Source organism: Crotalus tigris, unplaced genomic scaffold (assembly GCF_016545835.1).
Source record: "Crotalus tigris isolate CLP2741 ecotype Arizona unplaced genomic scaffold, ASM1654583v1 scf7180000017589.2436309, whole genome shotgun sequence".
Taxonomy (NCBI): domain Eukaryota; kingdom Metazoa; phylum Chordata; class Lepidosauria; order Squamata; family Viperidae; genus Crotalus; species Crotalus tigris.
Genome location: NW_024096495.1, coordinates 1759793 through 1778634, shown reverse-complemented (window position 1 = coordinate 1778634; position 18842 = coordinate 1759793). Strand labels below are relative to the sequence as shown.

Genomic DNA, 18842 nt, shown 5'->3' with positions numbered 1-18842 from the left:
CTACTGCCCCATGTGCTCTTTTTTTGCCTCTCTGCTTCTTCTTCTCTCCTCTGTACTTTCCTGAAGACCATCTTTCTGCAATAAACTGTAACCTTCTTCCCAAAGCAGTCGCCATGTTTGCTTATTTATTCCCGGCTTGGATGAACCAGGATGAAGACTTTACTTCTAACAGTAGATTTAAAGAGGAGGCTAAAAGAGCACTTTGAGCCAAAGCTGTCCATAATCACTTGGCATCACGCATTCGAATAACGGGAGCAAAAGTCAGGTGAATCAGTAGCTGAGTTCGTGGTAGCACTTCGTCAAGCGTCATGCCAATGTGAATTCCCTGACTTGGAAAACTGTCTCAGAGACAGACTTGTGTGTGGGCTGTTGAACAGAGAATTTCAGCAGCACCTATTTGCAAAGGAGAATCTGACCTTCCAAGACGCTCTGAATGAAATCATGGCAGATGAGGCTACCAGAAGAGCATTGAAGGCTCTCCACCCTCAGAAGACACATTCCAGCCCCGCAGCAATACATCAGGAGACCACTGAGAGACTGAGTGAACCAGATGGTCGATGAGATCGACAGGCTGCAGAAAGAGTCATTTAGATGGCATTGCACAACAGAAAAAGCAATCCTTCCTCAAAACTGCGCTAGCTGTGGAGGACAACATAAAAGAACTGATTGCAGGTTTCACACAGCCATGTGCCGTGCCTGTGGGAAGCAAGGCCACATAGCCAGGGTCTGTAGAAGTCACCAGAAAGAAGCTAGCCCAGCAGATGTACCTCAGAAAGTTAGATGGGCTCCAGGACAGAACAGGGTTGTTACTGTTCAGGGAGGAAAAGTGTTCAGCAGACAGGAGCCCAATGCCCACTCAAAGAGAAGTTGACTTCAATTTAAACTTCAAGGGGTCTCATGTTTTACACACAATAGTATGTGTCATTCATCAGGCTAAAGTTGTCATACTATTTCTCAAATAGAGCACTTCAGAGAGATAAAAGAAACAAATGTCCCCAAATTATTAATGAGACAAGGAATGTAAATGTTCAGCAAAGGAAACACATTCTTTTTTATATATAAAACGATGGAAGGAGGAAATGATTAAATTAACAGAAAAGGATTAAATTTGGATCAATGGATCCAAAATTATATATGCTGATTTACAAAAATAAACCTCTAGTAGGCTACATTAGTGTAGTATAGGGAAGTTTTATAAGGAACCATGAAAATATACTTTAGCAATCATATTTGAATAAATCAGTGCTGTGCTCAGAGATTTGAGATTTGTATTATAAAATGTCATAAAATTACCTCAATACGTAGAAAAGGACAACATTTTGAATTTCTCCAGAATCTTGAGGAATAATTTAAGATTCAGATCTTCAGTTTCATTCACAGGAAAGTAAACTTTATCGTTTTAGTAATAGTTTGAACTTAGGTCCATTAGCACTTTTTATTGTGTGTTTGTCAGGAACAATGACACTTTTGCTGAGAAAATATTTTAATACACTGGCTGACACTGATTTAGGAAAATTCCATAAATAAAAATGCCAATTTTACAATTGATTGGTATTTTTTCCTACATGAAAACTGATGTCCAGGTAATAAAAGAGGAGATATAAATTAAAAATGTCTCCAACAGTTCAAGATTAGCTCTGATAGAATCCATTTTCTGTGTCAATCAGTACATCTTCCAACCCCTGCTTCATCCTCCATTGCAAAATTAACTAACCATACAACATACAGAAATTGAAATACCTCTAGCAAAAAAGTTCATATTAAAAAACAAAGTCTCTTCATCTATTATAATGGACATATTAAATCATGGCAAATAAACAGAAGAGCACTGACACTGGTATCCCCTAAACTCTGCTGAAGATGTTACCTAACCTAGTACCGAAACATTCAGAAACCAACCCATAAGCTCGGAGAACTTAAATCATATTTATTACAGAATATGGACATATTAAAGGCTATATGAGAATATTTATTGGAATGACTACAGTTACAGCAGAGGTCCCCAACCCCTGGTCCATGGACCAGCACTGGGCCAGAGCATGCCAACAACCGGTCTGCACAAACAAGCAAAGCCCCATCCGTGGGATGCAGGCAGCACACAAAACCACACCCCCTCTGGTCCGTGGAAAAACCTTTCTCCATGGAACCAGTCCCTGGTTCCCAAAACCTCTGAGTTAGAGCTACCAATAGATAGCAGCAAAAATCTGTTAAGATTTTCTGCCACTTAGTAACATATAGATTTCTGCAGCTTATTTCTAAAGTACCCTACTGTAATGTTAGCAGAAATAGTGCCTATTATTGGGACAGTTAGGTTAATGTGTCATTACATTCCATGGTGCACTTATATCAATTAATTGAATGGTTTAGTGCAAAGGGACAGATAACAACCAATTATCATACTGTATAATACTTTCACAGACCAATGTATATAATAAAGAATCACCATTCAGATAGAAGAGATATCCACAAGGAATGATGAACAATCTGAGAGTGGCTGAGTTTTGAAGGCCAGATCTGCATGATGCAGATTATTATGGGATTCTACCTTGTTTTTTTAAGATTATTATTGGGAGATCAAAGGAAACAGGACAATTACACAGATTATTTGGCTCCTTTTTTTCTGATGATATTATCACATCACTGCCACATCTCCTATCACCTTCAGCCACCAAAAATAGTGAAAATGTTAATATTATGGCCCTTGGCCACAAATGTTTACATATCCTTGTCCTGCTGGCACTGAAAGTGTTTAATAACTGCATCTAGTTTGACCTGACTCTTATCTGGGCAAATTAGAAGATAGTGTCATATGAATAAATGCATCCCCAAATAAGATACTTTTTATAATTTCTGGACTTTCTGCAACCTTTCCCAGTACAATTAAAAACATAAAGAACCCAAATGAACAATTGGGGCAAGCATAAAGCTACTTTTGACCTTTTTTCTTCTGGCTAAAAAATATACAAAAGGAGTATGATATAGAAAGGGCAACTATTTTTATAAGTTACTGTACTCAGAGGAAAAATTAAACATGTCCTTACACTTTCCCTTTTAAATTGCTTGACTTTGAATCATTTCATATCAATCATATATATTCCACCCAAAGTCCAATACTGAGAGACTATACACCAGACAGAAGGAGAACGGTCAGGATACCCAAAATTCATAGCAGCAGTGGTCTACCACATTAGACAGGATCCAAAGTGAAGACTATGTCAAGAGGCTTCTGAGATAGTCCAACATATAGTGGCAGGTATAAGATGCAGGCAGGAGCAGCATATACAGAATGACATAACCAAGTAATTGGCATTGTGTACAACAGAATTCCCAACCTTTTCAGCTTTGTAGACTGGCAGGGGAGAGAAAGGATGGTTCCATGCATGCGACAGACAAGCGCATGTGAGCATGCATCTCCAATTGCTCAACTGGAGCACATAACAAGCATGCAAATGAAGTCCATCCACGTGCGCTTGCCCACTGCTCACACAAGTGGGGATATGCACACGTGTGCTCACCCATCACTTCTGCACACTGGTCCAAAAGGCTCAAGGTCTAGTAGTGGGCTACACCTTGGGATTTGGGGATCTAGGTTCAGAGGGAAGATTCCACAGAAGTTCATAGAGAATAGGGAACTGGAGGCTAAAACATATAAGGAACAGTTGCTGGAATTGGGTATGTCTAGTTTAACGAAGAGAAGGACGAGGGGGGACATGATAGCAGTGTTCCAATATCTCAGGGACTGCCACAAAGAAGAGGGAGTGAAGCTATTTTCCAAAGCCCCTGAAGGCAGGACAAGAAGCAACAGATGGAAACTAATCAAGGAGAGAAGCAACCTAGAACTAAGGAGAAACTTCCTGACAGTTAGAACAATTAACCAGTGGAACAACCTACCTCCAGAAGCGGTGAATGCTCCAACACTGGAGGTTTTTAAGAAGAGACTGGACAGCCATTTGTCTGAAATGGTATAGGATTTCCTGCCTGAGCAGTGGGTTGGACTAGATGACCTCCAAGGTCCCTTCCAACTCATTTATTATTATTATTATTACTATTATTTTAATGTTTTTTTAAAATAAGTTATTAGCCTATTTATGTCAACATACATAAGTTGAAGGAAGATGTTTATGATATCTCCACATTACAAGAATTTTCATAAGCAATATTTTTAAAATTATGCTGGACTGAAAGATTGCCCTAATATGAATCTTTAGTGACTTACACACCGCTATTTGCCATCAGGATCACACTGTATTTTAAATTATAAAAATGTTCAGTGTTTACTTCCAGCCTTGACAGAAACCATCTCAAACCCTTTTTCATGGCCCAAGGTTCTGTCGAAAGGTTTCTGTAATTTCTCAGAAATGAAAAAGATTGGTAAAGCAGTAATTTTTTCAAGGAAGTTTCCTATTTTATTTTACAAGCTAATTTTATAATCTGCAGACTTCAAAAGAAAATGACACATGCCACCATTTTTCAGCCTTTGCTGCTTGCAAAGAGCAAAGGGTCCTGCTCTAAGCAATCAATTCAGGAAGAGAAGCAGATGAACCACCTAATAAGCAATAAAAATCAGATCATAAAACATTCTGGTCAATATGTCAGTGAGCAAGTAACCAGTGAAGGTTGACTAACAAAGGGGGTCATACAATCTGATTTCTTACTCCTAGCAAGGACACAAACAGATGAGTTTTTCTCACTATAAGAAAAGTGAGACTTCACAGATTCTATCCTGGAGAAGGATCATATATCAGAGTCATCAATTTGGTTGGCAAAAAAGTGAGCTATGAGAACAAAGCCCTGGCAGTGTGGAAAGTAAATGTGAATCAAATTACCTAGGTAAATGGCAGCCAAAGAACCATCACTTTTTCCTTCCCTGTCATAATATTGAGTAGGAACAGTGTTGCAAAATAAGATAAAAGTTTTTCAGTTAATTAAAGAGTAAAACTCACTTAAGCTTAATGAAAATAAATTTGCATGTCAGAATTCTTAATCCTGGAAAACAAGATGAGATAGAAATGAAGCATCAGAACTGCATATTCTATCCTTGTAGCAGAGATGGCAAACTTTCTTTTTAAGAGCTAAGGCCAATTCCTATGATAGGTTGGAAGTTGTGTATCATCATTGAGCAAAGCTGAAAAAACAGTAAGTGGAACCCAAACAAAGCCAAATAGACCATCCTGTAGCCCAACAATCTCTTGTGACCCTTCCTCATGTCATGTTTTTACTTTTCTTATTCTTGTATTTTCCCTCTTTTTGTCATGTTATGAAGGGCTTTCTCTTCACCAAGCCTTTTCCTTTCTGACTCTTGCACCATTATCCTGGCTAAATTATTTTCTGCCCATCAGCTATCATCTTGGAAATGAGAAAAAAATGTCTCTTGCTATTCCACTTCAAAACTAGGAATATTCTAGAGGCAGAGTGAACCAGTCTCCAAGCAAACTGTGGGTTTGCTATTGATTCAATGGCTACCTTTAGAGCTTACATTTCAGAGTGGCCCATTTTTATGTTTATGTTTATTTTAGAAGGTTACATATGTTATTTCGCCAAAGTAATAGGCTATTGGGGGTAAAGAGAATAGAACTCAATATAGTATCCATTTAGTATCAATTTGGAATTATTTAAGTCTAGACGATAAAGGAATATATTGTTTCTTTTTATTATGTTTACAATAAGACTTTAAAAATGGATAAGACTCATATCCTGAATTCATCCCTTAATATCAGGAAGATAAGATTTTTGCAAGTATTTAATATTTTTCTCTTTCTTTTTCCCAAGCTCAATAAAAATCATGAAATGTCAAATTCAATATATTAGGAATATAATTTAATACCATCAATGCACCTTTAAGCAAAATATTTGTTTTCAAAATGGCATTAATATATGTTTTGATCTGAAATGAAGCTATGGCTAGACAAAACCAAATCAAGGGTTAAATAGCCCTCAAATTTCTTATCTGCAGAAAAAAGGAAATCTAATATCCAATCCTTTTCAAACCTTTTTGAAGATATATTAAATAGTATTTTCTAATGAACTAACTTTATTTTTAAATCATAAGAAGTATATTTTATATTGCTTAAAGCTTAGGGCTAGTGATTTTGCAAGATTGTGTATTCTAATTCTTTGGTTCACGTATCACGTATGCAACTATATTAATCTTCATTCTATTTTTTTTATCTGAACTGAATATTTTAAATACTGATTGATTTAAGGCTCTTAAAATTGCAGATAAACATCTGAACCATACTATTTTATCCTAGCACTGTGTTGGCCTTTTTGGCAGCTGCAGCACACTGCTGGCTCATATTTAAGTGATTGTCTACTAGGACTCCGAGGTCCCTCTCACAGTTGACAATCACTTAAATATGAGCCAGCAGTGTGCTGCAGCTGCCAAAAAGGCCAACACAGTGCTAGGCTGCATTAACAGAGGGATAGAATCAAGATCACGTGAAGTATTAATACCACTCTTCAATGCCTTGGTAAGGCCACACTTGGAATACTGCATCCAGTTTTGGTCACCACGATGTAAAAAAGATGTTGAGACTCTAGAAAGAGTACAGAGAAGAGCAACAAAGATGATTATGGGACTGGAGGCTAAAACATATAAGGAACGGTTGCTAGAATTGGGTATGTCTAGTTTAACGAAGAGAAGGACAAGGGGGGACATGATAGCAGTGTTCCAATATCTCAGGGGCTGCCATAAAGAAGAGGGAATTAAGCTATTTTCCAAAGCACCTGAAGGCAGGACAAGAAGCAACGGGTGGAAACTAATCAATGAGAGAAGCAACCTAGAACTAAGGAGAAACTTCCTGACAGTGAGAACAATTAATCAGTGGGACAGCTTGCCTCCAGAAGCAGTAAATGCTCCAACACTGGAAGTTTTTAAGAAGAGACTGGACAGCCATTTGTCCGAAATAGCGTAGGGTTTCCTGCCCGAGCAGGGGGTTGGACTAGATGACCTCCAAGGTCCCTTCCAACTTTACTACTATTACTCTTTAGAATGTAATATCTCAGGGTCTTTAAAAATATCTATTTTAAATCAACTGGTTCAAAGTATTTATTCTTTATTTGTTTCAGGATGTACCTGAGCCAAACATGTAACATCAATCATACTCTATTCAAATTCAAATTATTCCTCACCACCATTGATCAATATATTTTGATCTGCATCAAAACTGCTGATCTATTCATAACAAAATATATCTTATATCTTCCAAGACTGGAAACAAAGATTTTTGTTTAGAGTACTTAATTCCTAAAATCTGCAGATTTCAAAGAAGTTGCACACTCACTCAGGGCTAGAACTCACAAACTCCAGGTTTCTAGCCTGATGTCTTAAAACCACATTATTGTACAATTTAAAGCTTTGATAATGACAACAATGAGAACCAGTTTAGCATAATAGTTAAGATGTTGGTCTAAAAAAAATGGGGTACCTAGGTTCTAGTCCTGCCTTGGCCATGAAGCCAGTTGAGTATCCTTGGGCAGTCTCTTGGTCCTAAGAAGAAGGCAATAATAAACCACTTCTAAAAATCATGCCAAGAAAACTGCAGGAGACTGCTCCAGAAGTCAAGACAGATTCAAGGTATCCTCAAAAAAATGACATTAATTATTATCTAAAATGAAAAGCAATTGATTTAGCAATGAGTTTAAAAATTAAAGAAGACATGTGGCATCCTCGACTTCCATACTATAACATGATATGTTAAGAAAAAAAAAACCTTTTGTTATGATTCTATTTCCTAGATGAAGGTACAAAATTGTAAACCGATGGATAAAAATAGTGAAAAACCCATATCTTCCTGGAACACACTTACTAAACTGAATCTGAACCTAAGACCTAATTTGATTGGAAAGATTTAGGAAAGTATCTTACTAGTATAGTACTATGGAAATGTTTATTTTATTACATAAAGTAGTTTAAAAGGCTTTATTTCCTAGATTCTTAAGAGTGTGGAAATAAAGAGACACAGTAATAATGTATACAGCATATAAGACACATGAAATTATGTGACAACGCTTAGATGGAATTCCGGTCGAGTCTTATAAAAAATATGAGTGATACTACAATGAATAATGTTGGATTCCTAGTAAGTAGTAGAATATGAAAAAAGGAAAATGTAAATAAGAAACAATGGGGCAATAAGGACAAATATTTCAAAGAAGAAAGAGGGGGGAAATGTAAAGAATAGAAGAGTACTATAACAAATTGCTGTTAACAAAAAAGGATATATTACGTGTGTATGTGTGTAATGTTTGTTGTGCTTTATTTTGTTTTGTTGGTCTAAAAGAAAAAAAAGAAAAAAAAGAAATTATGTGACAATATGGAGATATTCAGTCAGTAATTACGATTTATTATCAATAAATATCAATTTAAATACCATTAAACAGAAAGATAACATTTAAAAAGCATTATTATACCCCATGGAGGATAATAATAAAGTCACAGTAAAGAGGGCAGTTGAAAAATGAAAGAAAAATGCTGAGCTAGCATGAAAGATTGTTATATCATTTAGAGGCAGAAAAGTCTATATTTACCATATATCCTGTTTTGAAAAGAAAGAAAATCATTGTGTGGAGAGAAAATCAGATAATTGTATATGTCAAGTTTCAAAATAAACTAATATAAGCATCTCTGAAAGAAAATGAGAATTAAAACGGTTTGCTTAGTAAAGCAAATGCAATATTCCCTAAAATAGTGTGTACAACATACATTGGTCCAAGAGAGGAAAAAATTCAATTAAACCATGAAAGAAAGCAGGTGTACAAACACAGCTGTCAGAAGAACAAAACAACTGAGTGTAAAATGAGTTGTATGCAAATATCTCAGCAGAAAAACCAGCATAGATCATCTAAATTCTCTTCTCCTTCATTGTATTCACTCCAAAATCTGGTAATTTAATTCCAATAATTGATTGACTTGGTTGCTTATATTCTATTTAAGCCAAGCAGAGATTTCTGTGACTATAAAACAGAGAAGGGCCCTGCTTCCATTAGGATGGCTGCATAAGTTCACTAAACTTCCTTGGAGAATTGAATTATGCTTTTCTGAGCTTCCCAGGGAGATAGATATTTTTCCTTGTCCTCTGTATTCCTTTATCTTTCTAAAAATCAGCAAAGGGATTTTTTTTTGAGCTCCATCAATAACTAATGAAGCATGAACTATTGAGCTCCCGCTACATAAATGTATAGAGCTGAGCTGAACATCCAAGGAATTGTTATTATATTCAATGTCTTAGTGACCTAGAGTTGCTGGCTGGAGAACTACTGTATGTCAGCAACATTCTCTCATGATTATCCAAGGCTTCTGCCCCAAATGGTCATATCCAGAGTTAAGGCAGAAAAAGCAGTGACAGTAGAGGTGCCACAAGGAAGAATCAAAGAGATGTTTTATTTTAATTGTTTCCAATCTTCTGTCATTTAATCTTGGACACATGTTTAAAACACCATTATGGTCAACTAATCAGATTTCATAAGATTGCACTGTTATCTGCAGAATCCCATATATTAAGCATCCTTCATCCAAAATTATTGTAAACCACCGCCCAGTCCAATATAGCATAAGGCAGTGAACCTTAGTATACTTTATAATGCTATTCCATGCTAGTGTTGAAACTGGAGCAAAAAAATAAGAGCATAGAGAAATAGTGCAATAACTGAAAATATTCTGACACATTTATTGCGATTCTATTTATTTTAGAATTAAATAAATTTGGAGAGGTCCTTCCTTATTTTTTATTTTAAAAAAAACTCAAGCTGCTGAACCTTTTTATTATTCCTATACACCTTTATAAAAATATGTGTCATCCTTTCTTTCATTTCAGTCAGCAAATTCCCACAGAAGACCTTTGGGTGGGAGAATTTATTACATTTTCATATCCAGACATGTGAGTATAAATGAAACAACAAAGTATATTTTATACATGTAAGAATTATACTGCCATCATGAGCATATTTTCTTTATAACACACAAAGAACTTTTTAAATTAAATATCAACATTAAATGTATGGTTTATAAAGAAATAAAAATATTATACCAGAAGAGCTGAGTTAGATAACAGCTACATTTTTATCATTATTTTTAGTTCAGACTTTTCTTTTTCAAATTTTATCACAAGTATATATAAAAGTATTAATAAAGTATGCATTAGTTATATCCAAAATTTAAATTCCCAAATTAAAGTGAGCTACTTTCAGCCAATTTTGTGGTTCCATCATCAAGTGTTTCATAACAAGACCTGAGTTCATGAAGTTGGAACCAAAAATCTGATTTTCATGCTTTTTAAAAAAAATGATTTGTCTTATGGTCTTGTAATCACATTCTACATATATAAAGAGATATGGTCAGTGGTGGGATTCAGCTGATTCGCAACACTTCAGCAGAACCGGTAGCTAATATTTTGTTGTCCAGGCCCAGAATTGACTTCCAGAAGCGTCATCCACACAGAGAACCAGTTGATCACATATTTGAATCCCACCACTGAATATAGTATTTCCACTTCCACTGACAAAGAATATGAGAAAATTTATAATTATGTGCCTCCAATTTATAAAGATTCTCTTCGCAAACTCCATAGCCCCAATGTACAGTATCTATTTGAAAGGTATCCCTTCAGAAACTATATGTTATTTAATTCTGCCAAAACCAAAAATAGCTATTTCTAATTTTTGATCAGAAGTTAAAGTTCTAATTCAAACATCTGAAATCATTCAGGCTTCAAAACTTTTGAAATTAATTTCACATGTCTGTAAACAAGTTTTTAATAATACACTTATTTACAGTGCATTCAGAAAGTATTCAGACCCCCTTCACTATCGTCAATTTTGTTATGCTGCAGCCTAATTCTACAGTTATTGAAATTCATTCTTTTCTCATTAATCTACACTGACTACCCAAAAATGACAAAGTGAAAACAGAAGTTTAGAAATTTCTGTAAATTTATTAAAAAGAAAAAACTGAAATATCACATTTGCATAAGTATTCAAACCCTTCACTCAGCATTTTGTTGAAGTACTTTTGACAGCAATTACAGCCTCAAGTCTTTTTGAGTACAACACGACAAGCTTTGCAAACCTGAATTGGGGGAGGGGTTCTGCCATTCTTCCTTGCAAAACCTCTCAAGCTCAGTCAGGTTGGATTTCAACCATCAGTGGACAGCCTTTTTCAGGTCCCTCCAGAGAGCTTCAATAAGGGTCAAGTCAGGGCTCTGGCTGGGCCACTCTAGGACATTCATAGAATTGTCCCTAATCCACTCCTGTGTTTTCTTGGCTGTGTGCTTAGGATCATTGTCACATTGGAAAGGGAACCTTCTGCCCAGTCTGAGGTTCTGAGCGCTGTGGAACAGATTTTCATTCAGGATAGCCTTGTACTTTGCTCCATTTAGCTTTCCCTCAACTCTGAGGCAAACACCAGTCCCTGCTGCTAAAAAAAACACCCCCAGAGCATGATGCTGCCACCACCACTATTGGGATGGCATTGCGGAGATGAGGAGTGTTGCCTGGTTTCCTCCAGACATAGCGTTTAGAATTGAGGCCAAACAGTTCAATCTTGGTTTCATCAGATCAGAGAATCTTGTTCCTCACAGTCCGAGAGTCCTCCAGGTGCTTTTTTTGCAAACTCCAATGTGTTTTGCACTAAGGAAAGGCTTCTGCCATAAAGATTGGTGGAGGGCTGCAGTGATGCTCATCCTTCTGGAACTCTGTCCCATCTCCACACAGGATCTATGGAGCTCAGTTAGAGTAACCATCAGGTTCTTGGTCACCTCTCTTACTAAGGCCCTTCTTCCCCAATTGCTAAGTTTGACAGCAACCAATATTGTGACCAGGTGACCAGTATTCAGAGTCTTGGTTGCACCCAACTTCTTCCATCTAAGAATAATGGAGGCCACTGTGCTCTTAGGAACTTTCAGTGTAGCAGAAATGTTATTGTAGCCTTCCCCAGATCTGTGCCTTGCAATAATCCTATATCTGAGCTCTGCAGGCAGGTCTTTTGACCTCATGGCTGTTGCTCTGCTACAATATGCATTGTCGCCTGTGAGGCCTTCTATAGAGAGGTGTGTGCCTTTTCAAATCATGTCCAATCAATTTAATTTACCGAAGGTCAACTCCAATCAAGGTGTAGAAACATGTCAGCAACGATCAAGAGAAATGGGAGGGACCAGAAATAAATTTCACGTTGCAAAGGGTCTGATACTTATGCCAATGTGATATTTCAGTTTTTTCTTTTTAATAAATTTAAAAACATTTCTAGAATTCTATTTTCACACTGTCATTATGGGATACTGCATGTAGATTAATGAGAAAAAATGATTTTCAACAACTGTAGAATCAGACTGCAGCATAACAAAATTGACAAAAGTGAAGGGGGTCTGAGTACTTTCTGAATGCACTGTATTTTCTTACATATGGTTCAGGAAGGCAGAGCTCTCACTTGAGACATGAATCCTGGAAAAATAATACACTTGCTTCTAGATTTAAATCAGAAATTCAAACTCCAACTGGATTATGTTCTTAATGCATACCCTTGAAGATTTTGCAAGTGGAATAATCTGGATAAAAAAGACATGTGAGAGGGATAAAAAAGATAAAATACTTCTAACTTCTATATATTTATATTTTTGTATTTTTAAATTTCTTGTTTGTTTCCTTGTTTATTTAATAAGCTCCCAAACAACCAAGGACGGAAGAGAGAGAGAGAGAGAGAGAGAGAGAGAGAGAGAGAGAGAGAGAGAGAGAGAGAGAGAGAGAGAGAGAGAGAGAGATATCGATCCTCTTTTACCGCTTCAGGTGTCAAGAGAGATACAAGGGACTGGGTCTTGCTCTTAAAATGGCCTTAGTCATCTTTAATTGATGTTCTTGTAGTATGTCTTTGATGTTTTCTCTCCGTCTTCTTCTACATCTGCCTCATATTCTTTGACTTTATACATTATAATTACATACTAAACATTATAATAGTAATTTTTAAATGAAAAACACAATCCAGAGTTTGTCTATAAGTTATTTCAATGTCACATGTTTATATTATTTGGATGATAAATGTTGCTTATGTGCAACACAGATACATACAGGGCAGATGCAGAATACTCCACACACATACATACATATAGTATGTATGTATCATATTTAAGTCACTTTTTAAAAAAAATAAATAAAAGGATTCTGTATTTTTCACTTTGATTCAAAGTGTCTGGGGGGGGGGGAATCAAGAAAGTGGTTTTGATCAACTTCTCTCCTAAATGTATTATATTTCTTTAGACTTATTTTAAAGAGACAACTAAAAGAACTATATGATTAAAAATAAATTGTACTGAGATATTTATGAGAGATAACAGTGCAATCTATTTCCATGAACTGGATTTTTAGCAAGTATAGGCTCATTGTTAAGTGTAAAATTGTTTCTGTGATATAACCCTTTGCTCTCCTTTGATCAAAAATTTATTTTCAAATGTTCTACTGTAGCAAGAACTATAATTGCTATATGCAGAAAAAGTTCAAAACAATAATTTTATGGGAGAATTGTAAAAAAAAATGTTCATGAAATAACTGAAGAATTCTATATCTTGGTGATTTATCTCTGAATTGACCTTACATTAATTGGAAACAGGATATCCATATGTAAGCTAAGAAATGTAGCTTTCTTCAGATTGGATGAACTAAGAATTCTGCTCTATTCCCTCAGAGACATCCTTATCTCTGCATCCCATTTCCTACCAGCAATTCTAATCAAACCATTACATAATACCCAACATTACATAATAATTTAAGTATTAGGAAGCAATGCAAAAACAAAATAAAAGTTCCCCCAATGATGAATAATGCATGTATGTAACCAATGAAAGGAATAAAGCATGAGATTTAAAATTATTAACATTACTTTACACACACATTATATATAGTGTTAATTAACAGAAAAAACAGCAGAGGAAAAGGCCCAGATCTTTTTTTTCCTCTCATAATTTATATGATGTTGCATAAGTAATAGTAGTAAAGTTGGAAGGGACCTTGGAGGTCATCTAGTCCAACCCCCTGCTCGGGCAGGAAACCCTACACCATTTCGGACAAATGGCTGTCCAGTCTCTTCTTAAAAACTTCCAGTGTATTTCTGGCTACTGCTGAAATTAAAGATAAGTCAGAATCAAATGCCTCCATCCATCCTTTGCTAATTCTTAAATGGTGATTAATCTGCCATGAAATGTCACTCTTCAATCCCTTGTAATTGCAGCGTAGAATACAGTGATATATTTAGCTTATGGCCTCACTAAATACAGCACATCCAGATGCATTATATTTCTGCTACGAAAATGAGATTCATTTCTACTGCATACAAATTGATAAAAACTATCTTTGCAAAGAATTCATATGCAATAACCAGGCTGTTACATTGTTGGGATAAAAAAACAGTTGCAGCAGGGACTTCTTTTCATGTCTTCATGCATCTTGACTTTTTTTTCTTCTGGTTAGGCTGGAATTATGAGTAAACTACAGTGCTAGAGTCAGTATTTTACTCATGCAAAATGGATTTTCATAACCTTGGAAATACAAGAACCAAATAGTTTAAAGTAAGACATTCTGGTCATTCTAATTAAATTTCTTTACCTATGGCAGATTATTACTTCTTCCATTTTCACAGCTCTCTCTATATATGGGACTATTAATAAATACTGTGTATTCAACAGAGAAGCTTCCTCAGGAAGCATCTTCTGCAGTAATTATTCAAAGTCCAATGAATAAAAGATATCAGAAGAAAGAAAATAGTTTATTCAGCAATGACCATTGGATTTGTCCTGCAACAACAGATCACAGCATTAGCATGGTTCCAATACATGCATAGCACATGTGCCTATTTTCAGTGTGGAATTGCAGGAGTTCTCACAATACAACTTCATGTCAAAAAAAGCTTCCTTGACTTCCTTCCATTTTTTTCAAGATCTGCCTGTCAATCTTGATTTCCAATGTGTCTAGTGTAGGGGTAGGCAACCTTGGCTCTTTTATGACTCGTGGACTTCAACTCCCAGAATTCCTGAGCCAACATGGCTCAGCTTGGAAACCTCTCCCTTTCCCCTCAGCATGGCTGGCTCAGGAATTCTGGGAGTTGAAGTCTATGAGTCATAAAAGAGCCAAGGTTGCCTACCCCTGGTCTAGTGATTAGCCTTTCATTGATTGAAGCATATAAACTCAGCACCTTTCCTAGGAAGGCAATGAGCAATAGCACCTGGCTCTTGATAAAGGGAGGAGACTACAATCATACCTAGGCACTCGACTACTTCAAAATTTATCAAAGCAGAAATCTTGTCCCAATCTTTCTTCCAGTGGTTGACATGCAAACAAGAACTTGCTGATGTCAGCTGCCTTGTGATTCACTATTTCTTCTGGCCAAAATAGGTAATCACGTGGTAAGTCACATGGTTTTCTTAGTACCCATAGGTTTTAGTATTCGGCACGTTTTCCAGAACAAATTACCTACGAGGACCAAGGTATCATTGTATATCCAAAGTAGAATTTAAATTTGAAAGTATTACATGGATTGATCTTTATGAGTCATGGCAATAAACTTTGAATTGAACATATTCCAAAGAACTGTCAGAGATCTGGATATGGGTCAGTACTAGGAAAATTCTCCTTGAGAAAAGATTTTTTTAATTACAAAACAAAAATAATTTGTTTTACAATAACAATGTTGTGCTTTCTCATTTATTATGCTATTTCATCTTTTGTCTGTTTCCTAGTATTTTTTCTTTATTGTATTTTATTATTTTTTCTTGCACTCACATATTTTGGACTTCAATTTACAACCGCAATTGAGCCTGGAATTTTGGTCATAAGTTGTTGAGGTTGTAAATCACATCATTACTTGACCGGACTCAAAATTATGACTTTTTTATGACCTTTGTTAAACAAATCACATGATCATTAAGCAAATCGTCGGTCATAAGTCTTAATCCAGTTTATTCAATGGGTATTTTTTTGCCAGGAATGACAAAAAATATTACAAAACATGATCACAAGCCCATGGGAGGATGCAAGCACTGCTAAAAGGCAAGCTGGTTACCAAGTGCCTGAAATGCAATCACTGTCACATGTTCCGACTAATGAAGCACTTCAAAGAACTTTCAGGCATGTTTCCTAAAGTCTTTATTTGCAGAGCTACAAATTTTGCCGGTCACCATGTTGGACTGGTTAATGCCAGAATCTGAACTTCCTGTCGCTGGCATCAAGCTTTCCTTGCTCAACCCCTCCCTTCTCATGCAGTCACAGGTCACATTATCCAATTAGTGAGAAGGTCAAACGTTTACTTCCTCTTTCTTTCCCGGGCTTTTTCCCCGCTCAGTCTAAGCTAAGTATTAACCCAATAAATGCCAGACAGTTTTGCATATTGTCAAAGCAAGAATATACAGTATTTGCAGCATTGACAATCACATGACCACAGGAATATGGGTATTGCACTTGTAACTTCAAGAATGGTTTGTAAATAACTTTTTTCAGTCCATCATAACTTTGAATGGCCGTTAAGCAAGTGGATGTAAGTTGAGAACTACAGTATCTATATTCCTATTTTTTCTTTCCATGGCATATGTTTTTAGCCTTAAAATCTATTCTATTCTTTATTTCTAACCTATGCCCCTTTTTCTATCCATTTTTGCTTTTACTTATTTCTTTATGCTTATCTTCAATATCTATGGTTTTACACATTTTTACAGTTTCATTGTACTTCCTAGATTCTGAAGTTTAATCTGTAGCTGAATGTCTTATATCATGTATCCCATATTCCATTTTTCAGTCTTCTATTTATCTAGGGCATTTTCTAAATCTTCATGCCTAATACTATCCTCTCCAATCCCCACAAACACCTTCTAATTGCTGGATTGGTATCTTCTCTGGCTGGTCCCAATTTTCAAGACTGCAGGCAGTAAAAAAGTGATTCTGCAGCACTTGGTCTTAGCTCCTGGCACCTTCCCTATTGATTTTTTCGTTCATTCTTTCTTTCTTTCTTTCTTTTTCTTTCTTTCTTTCCTGACTTTCCAATGGCATACGTGCTTTTCTGAGGTCCTTTGGGAACTCTTCTGGACAACAAATTTGCCTGAAAAGTGCTCCTTCACTTGCCTTTGGGACCCTTTCAGGCTGATTTGTGTCTTTTCTCCTTTTCCTGGGTGGTCAGGTTTCTGCATCATTCCAGGCAGTTCTGCTGTCCTTTGGCCAAGACTGTCTTGCACTCCATTACAACTGTTCAGGCCCATTAGAACAACTCACTGCTGGACAACTCACCATGGCCAACTAGCCACAGGACAAGTGTTAAACTAATATCGAAAAATGGTGGAATAGAATCACTAAAGAAAGGGTGCCAAAGGAGGGACAAAATGAAATGTGAATGACAACTATTAAAATAATTAAATTGAATTGTTGAATTGTTCTGTGGTGAGTTGCCTGTGGTGAGCTGGCCATGGTGAGTTGTCTTGCAACGAGTTGGCCATGGTGGCCATGGCAAATTGACCATAGCAAGTTGGCCATGGCGAGTTGTCCCATTCCATTCTCTGAATATTCTGTAACTGTACCCACTATTCCTGATGATTGAGCATGGGCAGGGAGAAAGAGATGATGTATCTTCCCAATCATTCCCTGACTCAAATTGGCTAGAATTTTAGTAGAAAAATCTGCCACCACCCAGATTACCACTGTTCTGAGATTCCTGTCACAGCTGCTGCTGTCATGGTTTGGCTGCTTTTGTGCTTCTGGGGGATGGGTATTGCTGTTGGCTTCTGCCTTTGATATTTATGGAGATTCTCAGTCATCCAGGTCATGGTTGTCCCAAAGGTGCTTTTTCAGGAGGCAACTGGACTTTCTTGTTTTTTCTCTGAAGATGTTTCGCTTCTTATCCAAGAAGCTTCTTCAGCACTATCCAGTCAGAGTTATCCAGCTGCCTCCTGAAAAAGCACCTTTGGGACTGCCTTTGATGTTATTTACTTCCTCTTTATTCCCTCCTACCACCTGAAACTCTTCAGCATCTTCTTAGCTTAGATTTTCAAACACATATTTCTTTCCCCTGAATAAATCTTTTAGGTTAAGATAACCAAGACAGATCCTCAAGCAACTGTAGACCCCTCAACAGGATGCCGGCAGGATAAAGCAATTCAGTACACTTATTAGCCTGCAGCTGTCCTCCCTACTGAGCTTAGCTGATTTTGAAGAACCTAAGTAAGTCAAGTCTAGCTAGTACTGGAAATGGATGTTGTAGAAAATTCCAGCGTTGTGAGGTACATTGAAAACTTTAGCAAACAGAATCTTGGAAGAAGAATAAAAAAACTACCCTCTCAGGAAAAAAAACCCTCATATTCATACAGTCATCAAGAAGTCAGCTTGACTTAAAGACAGCCTTACTTTATCTTCTACATGAAAAATTGCTTTAGTAGCATAGTTGAAGATTTTAAAAATCATTAGTGATAATCACCAGAAATGAAATTTGTTAGGTTTATGCAAACTAAATATATTTATGGTAACTTTAAATTTTTTTATTATGGTATAAAGTTGCAAGGAGTGGGATCTAGTTTGGTATATCATATGATGTATTAAAAGCAAACAATTATGAAAAAGTGGTCATGATAATAGAAATATCCTAGTATCAGTAAACTAACATATGGAGCAGGGGTAGTCAACCTTTTTATACCTACCGCCCACTTTTGTATCTCTGTTAGTAGTAAAATTTTCCAACCGCCCACTGGTTCCACAGTAATGGCGATTTATAAAGTAGGGAAATAACTTTACTTTATAAAATTTATAAAGCAGAGTTACAGCAAGTTAAAGCATATAATAATAATTACTTACCAAATACTTTATGTCGTACTTTCGCTAAGTTTGAC

At 36.3% G+C, this 18842-nt stretch overlaps 1 long non-coding RNA gene across 1 annotated transcript in view; it reads left to right on the top strand.

Moving 5' to 3' along the window:
- LOC120317013 overlaps positions 1-18842 on the top strand; it is a 129978-nt gene that overhangs the window by 62137 nt on the left and 48999 nt on the right. The window contains exon 3 of the long non-coding RNA XR_005559115.1: positions 9816-9878. This is a non-coding gene — a long non-coding RNA (uncharacterized LOC120317013). The remainder of the gene's footprint in view (positions 1-9815; positions 9879-18842) is intronic.